Raw genomic sequence first — 13,694 nt, forward strand, 5'->3', positions numbered from 1 at the left:
AGGAAGACTTGCCGATACACAGGCATGAGAACCCTATTACCACAGCTTCACTAAGTCCAGATTCCAGAAATCTAAGATAAAACTTAATGGGTTGGTTTGTTTGTTTGTGGGTTGTTTGTAGTTTTTCCCTGAGAAAGACAAGCAAACGCACTAACAAGAGTTCCCTTTCACTGACAGTCCGTGGTCTCACCACTAAACCTGGGCAGAGGCTTTGTGGATAAATATTTCATCAGTCTTTAAAAGTACATTCAAAGTTCTGAAGGGACTGAAGTTCTGAAGAAAACTCAGTGCAAGGTCTTACTGCCAGGTTTCAGATTCTTTATGGCTCCTATGTGTTTGTATGCGTGTATGGTCACAGGGGACAAGAACAAAACCTCTGAGAGCAGGGAAGGTTACTTCAAAAAGCTGAAGAGTAAGCCAAGAGCCGAGCTGTTGCTTTGTTCTGATGTTTCTATGAAGCATTAATGTAAGTAATGATAGTTTTGTGACAGAGAGCAAATTTCTTGAGTCTCTAGTAGATGCTGCCTTTAGGACATGTTGAAAGCAAAAGTTTTCTAGAGTGTAATGAGCAGAGACATTGAGATGTACTAAGCTGAAGGTGGAAAGAATGAGTAGCTTTATTTTTGAGTATCTGTTCCTTGGAAGCGACGGGGCACATGAACGGATCCTGCCCGTGGCTTTGCTCCCCTGGCTCCTGTGCTGCTGCTGTTTAGGGGAACTGGAGGGAGAAATTGGAAATAACAGCCACCAACAGTGGATTGGCCTTTGGGCACTGTTTTTATCAAAGATATATGAAAGGTTCCCTGGAAAAAAAAAAAATTGCCAAAGCATAATTATTACATGGGGATGTGCCCCTGAGAAGAAATGTGTAGGCAGGGACCAAGATGCAGAATCTATTGAATTGCCAGCAAAAAAGGCTCAAGGAAACGTGGAAATTCAGTAAAAAATTCCCAAAGCTATTTTTCATCAGAAGTTATGAAAATGGCAAATTCTGCTCAAAGTTCATCTTGTCTCGTTTTTTATTTGTTGTTCTAGTTGCCATAGCACTGGAGCAGTACATGGAGGTAAAAAGATGACTCTGTGCTGCCCTTGCTGATGTGAGTGAGATGCCACAACATTGGTGGCAAAATGCTGGTTGGCATTTTGTCCCTGTCTGAAGTAGATGTTGCCAAGACTTTGCAGTCTGAGAATCATAGACTGGTTTCGAAGGGAAGAGACCTTTAAAGGTCATCTTGTCCAACCCCCCTGCATTGAGCAGGTTGCTCAGAACCCCATAAAACCTCAGCTGGAATGGTTCCAGGGATGGGGCATCAACCACTTCTCTGGGCAATCTGGGCCAGGGGACTAATGCTTTGCACAGAGATCTAGTGTTTTTCAGGTCCTGGTGCTCCTCCTGGCTCATATTCATAGTTTTCCTCTTTTTTTCAGGCACTGCGTAGTTTTTGGGAACCATAATTACAGCTGTAATCCCATTTTGCTAGAGGCATGTTCCCTGATTTTATTCTTGCAATCAGATTTTTATTGCAGTTTGAAGTTATTAAATTGACCTCTGTGGTCACTGGCTGAGAAAGGTGCTGAGCAACAAATACCAGGATGCTGAGGGAGTATTCTGGGCAAGTATTATTGTGTGCTTCTCTTGCTTTTATTCTCTTCCTTGTGTATCTATTATAACCCTCTTCTCAAAGACATTGTGCAAGATGGCTTTTCTGGTCTATCAAGGGGTTGGAACTGGGTGATCCTTGTGGTCCTTCTAACCCTGACAGATTCTGATTCTGTTTCAGCAGAGGACTTAGTAGCGCTGGCTTGATGGTTGGACATGATGATCTTGGAGGTCTCTTCCAAACTAAATGATTCTATGATTGTATAAGAGTCATTTTTATCTTCCTAAGCTTCACAGATAGACCTTATCTATGGGGGAAAATCCTATACAGAAAATCTTATTAAAATATCTGCAATAATGGACCAAGATATCATGGTACTGATGTTGTAAGCTGCTAAAATTTCTTGGATAATCATGTTATGCTATTTCACTGAGCCTTTAAAGAGATTATTCCCCACTAGTGTGGCCTGCATCCTTCTATTCTGCAAAAGTGGAAGAAAAACTTTCTTTGTGTTGTGCCATGAAGTTGAGTGGAACTTGGTGGCTGAAGTTCTTGAGCTGATATGCATGGAGACACAGAATGACAGCATCTTGAGTCACTCTCAGAAAAGGCTGAAGGCTCAGCACACATGAGACAGCAAAATCATATCTCCATGAGAAGGAAGTAGTTCATGGAAGCACTGCTGTGCCTGAGCCAGAGACTTGCAAGCTGTTGCTGGCTCTGCAAATGAATGCTCATGGGAGTGCACCGTGGCTTGCAATTATTTTGTCCTTTTGCAGGTATACAGAAATGCAGATTTAAAAAACAAACAACCAAACAAACACAAAAACAGGTAACAGGGATTAAAAAAAGCAAATCACACTTGTAATGAAAGCAGATAGTTTGTGACACTGCAAGTGTTTAGCCCACTAGTAGGTTTGTGGATAAACTTCTTCATCTAAAGCCTTTAGAGGTGGGAAGAGTACTGACTGAATTACAAACTGAATTAAGATTTTTAGCTTGTCTAGATTCTATCCAATGTGATGTGATTCACATGTCCCTAAACAAAGCTCTACTTCTGCTGCATTTTATGGCTATAATTAAAAGAATCCTGTAATTTATACCTGACTCTTTCTTAGCTGAGCAGAAAGTCTGAGCAAAAATACCTGAAAAACCCCAGTAGCTTTGTCTTTGAGAGTCAAAAAGACCAAAGATAGTGCTGCTGCATCTCATTGGCATGAATGCTGCTTCTAGAACTGCTAGTTAGTTCCTGCTGCCTTTTAAAATTGAACTGCCTCTGCAAATATATTTTCCTGTCTTTATTGTATTATGACTCAGACTTGATTAAATATCTAAAGAAAACCTGTAGACCACCAAAGTCAATAATCGAGGCTGGATTGTAGGTATTTAAATGCCTAACCTGTAAAAAATTCAACAGGACCACATGAATTAAGACCTTATTTGAAGGTCTGGGTCTCAGGGCTAATGGAAAGAGCTGGATGATGCTTTTTCTCATTTCCTGGTTGGAATAGAAAGGTATTTTGAGATTTCCCTTGCTCACTCCATTCCTGGCCTGACTGCTGGTTTCCCAAGGGACGGATAGAGGAGCACATTGTGCACGTTATGGGAGTGCATGTTGGTGAAACAATGGCCTGGTCACCCCTTCTCTGCCAACTAGTCCCCGTAGAGCTGTACCATGGTAGTTCTTTGGTTTGTCATAATGGTCCTAGAGTCACGCTGGAGCCTTCTGCTCACCAGGGCTGGGACAGGAGTAAGTCTGGCTGCTTGGTTGTGCTCTGTACTCCCTGGTTGTGATCTTGGACAGCTCTTCTGACACAGGAGATGGGTCTGATTGTGGCTGGGATCTTGGTTAGTGTTGAGCTGCTGTAGCTTTAGTTCAGAGTTTTCTGGACCCTTCCATGACGCAGTTTACCTGGGGCTCTAGGTTTTAGAAACCCAACAGGGCAGACAGTGAGCATGTTTGAACTGGGGGAGAAGATGATGCCTTTTAAGCAGCAGTAGCTTAGACAAAGCTACATCAGGCTGAGGATGGTAAATACCTTTAACATATGTACATGCCTGATAGGATTGGATGTTCAGGGATATTCATGTTTTAAAGATTCTTTTTCTCCTCGTGAACTGTCTGACTCCCTTTCCCTTGGAGCTCTCGATGTTTGCTGTCTGAATTGATGATGTGGGTGAGACCAAATTCAACCTGACAAAATAAGTCAGAGGATTCAAAATCCTCCCTTTTCCCAGCCTCCCCTGTGGGCAAACAAATGTCATTTCACCTTAGTAAAAAGTCATTTTGCAAAGGTTCAAGACTTCTAGATTTAGTGAAATTGTGCACTTTTCTGTATGTGGAGATAGTTTTGAGGCTTGTGTGGGGTTTTGTTTTTGTTTTCTTGTATTGGTCTACTTGTGATCCTTAAGGTGTTATGTTAAAAAGGGATTATTTAGTGCTGGCAACTCATTCTTTCCTGCCCTTCCTGATAACTACCAGGGTAAGTAACAAAAACATCAGTTTTAGTGACTAACACAGCAGTTGAAGGGCAGCAATAAGACTAAACTGGAGGATCTGTTGTGAAAACAGCAGCTCTAGCAGGAACTGCTCCATTAGTTAAAACTCTGCAATGAGCATAGTCATTGTGCTGGTTCTTCCTAGCCCAACCCCATGACTGGGCAAAAGAAACAATCTTGAGATGTGTTTGTAAGCAGAAGGGGGGCAGGAAAGAATGGAGTGTGAGGAAAAGGATCCTTGTGAGAACAGAGCTCTGTATTTTTTTTCCTCCCTGAAATAACCTTCCTTACATAACCAAGAAACTCTGCTTTCAAATTTTAAGCCATTTATATTGCAGCACTTGGACCTGTAAATGTGTGGTCTTTGGCTTTGCTGCATTATTTTAGGTAACATACTGTTTAAGCTTATCAACATTTTTTTTAAAAAAAAACAAACAACCCTGAGGACGAATGAGTTTGTTTGCTTACCTTTGGGAATGTATTGCATCCAATCTTGATGTCCTGTACTTTCCCCAGCCACAAGTCATGTGATCCTACGAGGTGTTGCTAATACCTAAATGTAATTTTTAGTCTTCAATCTTTTATAGCATGTGGGACTAGGAAAAGGTTTTACCAGCCAGCTTGGAAGCTTCCTCTAGTTGGTTGTAAATGGTGTCAGCATTAATATTTGCATGGATGGAGAGCAAAATCTTTGCCTGTTTCTAAATTTGGCCTTAATATTTCTAAGGTTGATGTTGTCTTTTAATTGCCTAATACACCACGATGGCTCCAAGCCCTCTCTGAAGGTTCTCTTCTGTGGGACTATCTCTGCTTTTTCTTGTGATGTGATCTGGCTGACCTGAACTGTTCCTTACAGAGGATTTGTGATGCTTTCAAATTATGAAGTCCGTAAATGTTTTCAGAAAAACTCAAAAAAAAAAAAAATGTGGAGTGACAAATTGTTGAGGCCAAATGGTATAACCCAGGTGTTTTGAAGGAATTCAAATATGAAATTCCTGAGCTGTTAACTGTTGTGGGGACTATATGACTTAAATTAGTCCTAGTGCCAATGGAATCGCAGATAGCAAGTGGATGCCAGTTCTGGGAAGTTTAAGCAGGGTAAAAATGACTTTCTGCAGGGGAAAATTATTAGGCATTTATAATAAATAATAGAATTGGTAGACATATGGATACACTGAACAGGAGAGTTTCACGCAGCCTTGACACAATGAAGCCATGCCTCACATCTGTCATAATTTTGTAAGGTCCCAATAATTAAGTAGCTAAGTCTGTTTGACATGTTAGAGTACTAGAACTTCTTAAAAACAAACAAAAAAACCCACCCCAAACCAACCAACCAAAAAGCCCTAAAAACACACGCTCAGAATTCCTCCCCAAGCTAGAGTTAAGTGTTAGCTTTGCACAGTGGCGTGGCTGGCAGTAGTAAAGGCAAAAAAATTAGGAAAGAGGGAAGCTAGAAGGGAAAGCATCATCATGCCACTAACTTCATTGTTCAGTCTTCTTAGTCTGTGTGGTTTTGGTTCTGTTCAGAGTTTCTGTGAAGTGGTGATGTGCAATTTTCAAACTCAGAAGATGTGATGTGAATGAGAGTGGGAAAAGCAGATACAGCAGTTCAGAAAATTGGAGGAGGTATGGAAAAGGTGACCAGTGAAGGCATAGTCAATATTTCTCATGACATGAAGGCTCTAAGTACATAATGAAATACTCAGTGGACCAGTTTAAGCCAAACAAAAACCCCTTTACTTTCTCCATAGGAACATAATTAAACGATGGCATGCCTTGCCACAGGATGTTTTGAAGGCCAAACGATTCAAATCATGATTACACAAATCAATGGAAAGAAAAAAAAAATCCACAAAAGGCTCCTGTACAGTAGATAGGCTCTGGCTGAGGAAGTTCAGAGCTGGGAGGATACACTAGGGAAATATTATTGTGTCCTTCTGCTCCTTTCTCCAGGCATCCCAGCTGTTGCAGGGGGGAAACTGAGATTAGCTGGATCTCTGACCTCACCCTGTACGTGCAGCATTGCTGGGGAATCTCCCTGGCATATTCCAAGGAAGCCTCCTCCAGATTTCTGCCCTGTGAAAGTCTGGCTTTTGTGGATGTATGTAATGACAAAGCAAAAGCAACTTTATTTCCTGCAGGAGATTTCTCAGCCTCCTCTACCAGGTTTCCTCACAAATCAGGACAAAAGAAGGTGCAGCTCATTTTACCCCTTTATTGTTTTTTAAACACAATATGGTAAAATAGACTAAACCCAGTGGAATTTCCCTTAGTCCAGTAGCTCCACAGCCAACCTGTTGCTTCTTGGTTTGCTCCTGCAGCATGTTTGCAGTAACATGCCATTTTGAGAGAGAGTATGTTGCCAGCTGATTTTTTTTATTTGACTCTAAATCATAAAACCTCCAAGTCATATATCCTAGGAGTGAAGCCCAGTACAGCAAATGTGCCAAAAGCTTATCACCTGCATTAATAATCAAATTAAACTAAAGCATGTGCAAAAGAGATTTCACTTGTTTTTGCTGCTGCTGTTGTGTCAGCGTAACTTAAAAGAGGTATTTTTGTGGGTGGTTGAGTGTCTGGGGTTTTTTGGTTTTGTTTTCTGGGGAGTTTGTGGTTTGCTTTTATCTTTTTTAACAGAAGAATTTAATTTCCCTGTTTCTGAAACAACTGAAAGGAATTTTCTCAGACTTTCCAGAAAGAGTTCTGCCTCGATGTCTAAAAGTGGGAAACTTCAGGGGGGGAAAAAAAAAGATGGTTCAAGAAAAGTCAAGCACGGGTGATGACAGGGATTTTGTAATTTCCATAAAGTAATAGTGGTTTTATGTATGACAGCAGAGTGTAGCACAGTGGGGACTTCTGAGAGTCCATTATTTTAATGTTTTCATGCACATTAGTGATAATTAGTTATGCAGATTGGTTGAGGCAGGTGACTAATTAGACCATGGTTTGTCCCCGACTTTTGAGGAAATTAGCTTTCATTTCCTATGTGCTACTCCTAAAAATCCTCAATAATATTAAAATATTCCAGCTTCAGACTAAACCAATCCAAGCTGCCTTGTCAGAGACCATATGGTAAATGTTTAAATTGGTAGCTTAAAATTCATCTGTGCTCTGGTTAGGAACTTGGTGAACAGCTGTGGAAATGAAATCCAGAGGAGTAATTGGATCTGCAGTCTTTGGGAAGGGAACCCAGTACATGGTTTTAATTTACTGTACATATGAGTGCTCAGCGTGATGTTGATGGGAATGCAGCTAAGACAATGAGCAGGAGTTCTAATGAGCGTGGTGGTTGTGTTGCCTCCCCAGGCTGGTGGCAGCCCTCCCAGGTAGCCTTAGGTACTTTGAGTGGAGCTGGGATGAGGAAATCTGTCCTACCACTGTTCTTCCTGAAGTTCCCCTGGGAAAATACCCCAAATTGCCAAAGAATTTTGACCAACAGGAAGAGAATATCTTTTTGGGGGGTCTGTGTGGACTAGCTCAGCATGTGGCTGTCATCACAGGGCAGGTTTTGGGCACTGCTGCTTGGAAGCTGATGTTCTTCCAGTGAAGGGCTAATGCTGCTGTCAGGATCTGGAGCTGGAATGGGCAGGCTCAGCCACAGGTGCTGTGCCCACCTCTGGGGTGTGAGGCCATGGAAGCTCTGGACAGGTGGACACCAGGGCAGCCTGGCTGGGTCACCACCACAGGAACTAACTCAGCAGTGAAAGGTTCTCCTCACTGGCTTCCAACTGAACTTGCAAATGCTGACATTGGGGAGCTTAAAGCGAAATTAACTGAGCAGAGCAGTTTTCTTTTGGAAGTAAACCAAATTTTAAAAGTTTCTGCTTTGTAGGATTTTTGTTAATACAACATCTCTAAGATTTCCTTGCTGATTATTTGACAGGGCTTTGTAAAGAATGATGCCTATGAAGAAGATACCTGAATTGCAGGTTGTTTTCTCTAGTGAGGTGAATTTATGGCATGAAACTTGTGTTGTTCCATGGGACATGGCTTGCATACGAAGTGTGTCTTGAGGGAAAGTTTCACCTTCCTTGTGTCCTTCTTTCCAGTTGCATGCTGAAAGGTAAAGGGGAGAGACATCAGTTGTCTTTGTTACAGAATCACAGACTGGTTTGGTTGGGAGGGACCTTTCAAGGTCATCTGGTCCAAACCCCCTGCAGTGAGATCTGCAACTAGAGCAGGTTGCTCAGAGCCCCATCCAACCTCACCTAGAATGGTTCCAGGGATGGGGCATCAGCCACCTCTCTGGGCAACCTGGGCCAGGGGCTTAACACTCTCAAGTGTAAAAAAATTTTCTTCCATCTAGTCTGAAACTCCCCTCTTTGTTTCAAACCATCACCCCTTGTCCTGTTGCAACAGGCCCTGCTAAAAAGTCTGTCCCCAACTTTCTTACAAGCTCCTTGAAGTTCTGAATAGCCACCAGAAGGCCACCCTGGAGCCTTCTCCTCTCCAGGCTGGAGAAGCCCAGCTCTCTCCTGCTGGCCGGGGTTCCACCCTTGGGTCATTGCTGGGGCTCCTCTGGACCAGTTCCAACAGGTCTAGGTCTCTCTTGTGCACTCATATCTTATATTTGTGTGTCTTAAATTCAAGAGCTGTGGCCTCTGGCTCACTGCTGCTTCATTGCTTTCCCTTCTGTTTGACAGGTAAAAGAGGGAGCAAGTATCTCTCCAAAGGATGCAAGAGGTGGCCGGTCTGTGTCCTGCTTTGCCAGCAGGCAAGCACGGTGGTGCAGGAGAGCTGGCTGTGACCAGGGTTGAGCAGCAGGGTAACACAACTGTGCCAAAGAGCTGACAAAAGGCCATTTTTAGCCCTCCAAATCTAGGGGTTGCATGGAAACTGAACAAAAATTTCCAAGCCAAAAGCCTATGGTTGTCACTCCCTCCCCACCCGCCTCATGTACTATCATACCAGGCTTTTGTTGAGACTCCAGAGCACAAAGGTTCATGTTTCAAATCTCTTCAGATGTTTATATCCCAATCGTCACAGCTCGGAGTGCACTGAGGTGTATTTTAGCAGTAAGACTCACATTTGCTGTCTCTCTTGCTGTTGGTTTTGGTATGGGGTGGGGGAGAGCTAAGCTGGATGTGTTCAGTGCTCCTGCACTTCTGTTAGTATCCACAAATGAAACCAGAATGCAGCCTGGCAAAAGGGGTCCCCTGAAGCTCTGGTGTATTTTGACTCTCTGATGGTGGAATGGAAAAGTGATTTCTTGCAGAACTTCATTTAAAGAGGGACTGTCACTGTGCTGCAGCTTGGACTTGGCTGAGCTGATAGGTTTCTGAGAGACTTTAGAGAAGAAAGAAGTTTGCTCCAAGCCCTTGAGGTTTTGCTCAAATTTCCCAGTGCTTCTGGCTCCAGTGTGAAGAGCCCACAGGACAGGGATGAAGCTGTAATTGTTTCTAAGGACCACAATAAACCTGATTCTTTTTTCAGCTAGGTTTGGTGGTTGTCAAACAGCTGTCTTGGGGCTGGGAAGAATTGCACGAATTGGTACTTCTTGAAGTAGAATTTTGTGGGAATATGATGTGGCTCAGGGGTAGCTGCTTGAGGACAGCTAGAAAACCTGTTGCCAAGTTACTTGGGGAAAGTGCAAGCCATCTGTGTCTGCTGTAGTTTTCCAAAATTAAGACTGTGTTCCCTTTCCCCTACTTAAGACCTTCATGTTTGTTCCTCCTCCAAAGACAGTGATGAGCAAAAAATGCTGAGCTTGTTCAGGGAATTAAAGCTCTTGTGGACAGTGCTCCTGTGGTTTCCAAGATTTTTTTGGGCTGGTATCTTGCACCACTTGCTTTATCTCAGACTGCTCCAGAGGTTGGTTGGTTTGGAGATGGTGGTAACAGCTGCCACAGAGATGGTGGTAGCTGTGTTTTAGCTCTGTGCTCTGAGTTGCAGTTTATGTAGTGAAGATGGTAACCTCTGAGATGCACTGGTTATAATACTGCTAAGGACCTCTCAGAAAATCTTTGTTTATATAAAAATACATCACACCCCCTTGCAAAAATTCCAAGTCCCAGTGAAGTCAACAGTGCAACCACCACAGAAAGATGTTAAGAGATGTGTTCACAAGGCTGCAGAATCTGGCTGGCTGCCCTAGTCATAAGTAACATTTTGGTGTGGTGAAAAGAAGCTTTCAGAACCCTCACAAATGTAAAGAATTCACCTCTTGCCTTTCTTTTTTTTTAAGAAATAATCAAATTCCCAGATTATATCAAAGAGTAGTGAGTACCTACTTAAATGCAGTGCAAGTGGAGTCTATTAATCTCATAGTAGATGAGGCTTAAAAGTGTGTTGCGTTGGAGAGGCCTGTACTGAAACTCCCATTTTGGTTTGCTCTGTCACCCTTGATGTAAAAATCTGATAAATAACAGAAATGCATTAAACAAAGGAAAAAGGAGGCACTATTTTCTTGAGACCTCCCACTGGAAGATATGTTTGGCCAAGCAAACGTGTGGACCCTGTCTCCCTTGCCTGACGACTGGGTGGAATAAATGTTTGTGGAAGTAGTATATTAAACAAAAACCCACACCATGCCAAATCAATGCACTAAAAAATGCCAACCCCCAAAACAATAAAACCATTACCTCCAAGGCATGTATCAGGTGATCCTTCACCTGAAGTGGTCTCCAGTCCCTTTCCCAAATATTCTGTCTCCTTTTTGACACAGGTGAGAGTGAAAAGGAAATAGAAAACTGAATTATAAATCTAGTGTGCAACATGTGAACTGTGGGGTTTGAATAGAATATATTTTCTGCCTCTTTATGTCAAAAAAGTAATTTCCTAACACTTGATTGGGTACTTTAGCTACTTTTTGACAATCTATCTGCTATTTTAAGTGTTACCTGCAGCAAAATTTGGATAATGGATGTGAACAGTAACAGCAAGACCAGAGATCACCACTGCATGGAAACATTTAAGGCTGTTTTCCCCCATGTGCATTTTTTATTGACAGTAAACTCTTTTCCATTTAATGACCTAACTAGATAATACTGGGAAATTTGTGAGCCTTCATAGTTAGGCTTAGGTTTGAACTATCCAGAATGAGGATTATTTCTTTTATTTTTTTTCCTTTAATGGTCAGCAAATTCTTGCTCTGTTTCTCTCCACATTTCACCTTTTCAGGCTGTTTAAGAGAATGAGTAGCACAGGTCCCAGCAGAGACTCTGAGGACTCCTCACAACTTCTTTCAATCTGAAAACTAAGTCTGTGGTGGTTAGCACTGTATTCTTTAAAGCCACTGCTTTACCTTATGGCAGAATTGGAGAGCCCACAGAAAGGTAGTGGCTGCCAAAGCCATTCAGAAATGGAGGTCAGCATCTCTGGGGGACAACCCTAGTACACCAGATACCAGGTGTTCCCTTTCTGAACACACAGATGAATTCTTCCAAGCGTTCTGGAAGATCTACTGGGCGTTGCTTTGTGTCTGGAAAGCTCAGTGAAACTCCTTCATTAAATCATATTTTTCCAAGTATATATTCATTTTGTCCTTTATTATGCTTTTTATTGGCCTACAGAAGTTAAATTCCTTGGTCTGGTAGTTGCAAGAATACCTCTGAGCTGATTTGCAAGACATCTGCCTGCTGCACCCCTCTGCAAGCAGGGGAGATTTACATGACAAGTTACATACTGTAGTAGCTCCACAATTTCATTTTGGAGTTCTCTGGGAGCTCCTGGGTAAATATTCCCTGGTCTTGGTGATTTATGGTCATTCATTTTACAGAGCTGGGAAAAAGCCACCTCTCTAACGCTCAGATCTGAGGCTGTTCCTCAGGATCATTCCTTGGGCAGCCTGGCTCAGTGGGTGAACCTGCCTGACCTCCTCTGTGCTGCAGACAAATGGAAAGAATTTCATGAGCTCTTCTGAAAAAGGCTTATCTTCTCCACTGTTTATATCTTTATGATCTGCTGGTTTCAGAAACTTTCTGGCAGGCTTCTGGCTTCCAGTATGTTTGAAAAGGATTTTATTAGTAGTCTGTATACCTATAGCAAGTTTTAATTTATGCCAACAAGGAGAAGATTTTTACTAGGCTTTTACTTTTAACTTGACAGAGTTAATTCCTTTTTCTTGGATGTATCTTGCACATTTTCAAATGTCTTTTTAACTTCTAATGGCAGTTCTTACTCAAATGTTTAACCACACAGTCTCTCTGTCTTCCTGCTACTTTGGGAGCCTCCTTCTGTCAGGTGGCTGTGAATGGAGAGCCTTTATCTAACATTTTGAATAGCCTCTCTGCTGCGTGCAGTCACCCTATTCATGTAGCTGCTCTTCCCAATTCTCTTCTAACGATTATTTCCATTTTTCTGTGGTTTCTTCTATAACCTTTAATATTCTTATGGTGGAATAGTAAATTCCACCATATTAAATATGGTAGAATTCTGAAGTGTTTGTCAATAATATTACTAAATTAAACTATTTTAGTGTCATCAAACAGCAATTTTTTTCTCTGATTCAGCTCCAACCAGATCTTGCTCGGGCTAATTTGAAAAACACTTTTTAATGAATTTTCTAAGATTATTTAAAAGGTTATTTCTAAGCCACTTTAAAGCTCTGAATCATGAGTTTTATCCAGTCAGTACACAGGGTAGCTGAAATTTCCCCATCTTGTTGGTCTTTGGCCTCTCAGCATCATTCTGTGGTCACTTTGGCCATCCTGATTGGGTTGGACCTGTACTGTAGTTGAATGCTGCAGGCAAAGTCTATCTAGGAATAGTGTTTCAAAGCAAAAATACCCTGTGGCATGGATAGGAACATAATTCTCTTTGGTTTCTGTAATGGTTTAAAATACACCGTGACCTCCCCTACTAGGAAGATTTGTCATCCTTAGAAAACATGTCACTTAATATTATAGCATCCCAAACTGTTTCTGAAATATAATGTCCTGCTTTAAATTTGATAAATATTGCACTTCAGGTTTGAAGTTTCGAAGCTGACTTCAGTATCTGCAAAGGAGAGGAAAAAAAAGAAACACCCCAAAATCTCAGATAGGAAAGTGCTTGAGCTTTCGGGAAAGCTCTGACCAATGCACTGAAGCTCACCCCATCTCCACAGGGCCAGTTCTGCTGGTGTTTATCAGTTAAAGCAGAAATGGAACTTCTGTAGTGGAGAAAATGAAAGGCATTTTCAAAAAGCCACAATTGGCTGCTCATCTCATGATCTCTGGCAAATGGTTCCTGCTGGAGAGACCATTGCAAACAAAGGCCAATTTGCTCACTGACTTTCCAGCACAGAATAACCAATTTACATCATTCAACAGAGTTGAGAGCAGCTGATGTTATTAGGAAGAAGGAGAAATAAACAATTGTTGTGAAATGAATTGAACAGTGTCTCTTGCCAGGGATAACTAGACTGAACTTTGACACTTCTCAGGCAGAATTACAGTGATAGTAATGAAAATTGCATAACGAACTAGAGCACTGTGGAAAACATGAGCCACATCTAGCTTTTATTGTAGGCATTGTGTAGCTGAATTGTTCATTATTAGCTAGCTCGATTTTCCCCAGTCTCGGAAAGGCACGGGCACAATTTTGTGTTGTGTATCCTGTCTGGAGCTGAGTCCAGGAATAACAGCTGCAGATACTGATTTTCATCCTGCT

The sequence above is a fragment of the Merops nubicus genome, unplaced genomic scaffold (genome assembly GCF_000691845.1).
Source record: "Merops nubicus isolate BGI_N331 unplaced genomic scaffold, ASM69184v1 scaffold1705, whole genome shotgun sequence".
Classification (NCBI taxonomy): domain Eukaryota; kingdom Metazoa; phylum Chordata; class Aves; order Coraciiformes; family Meropidae; genus Merops; species Merops nubicus.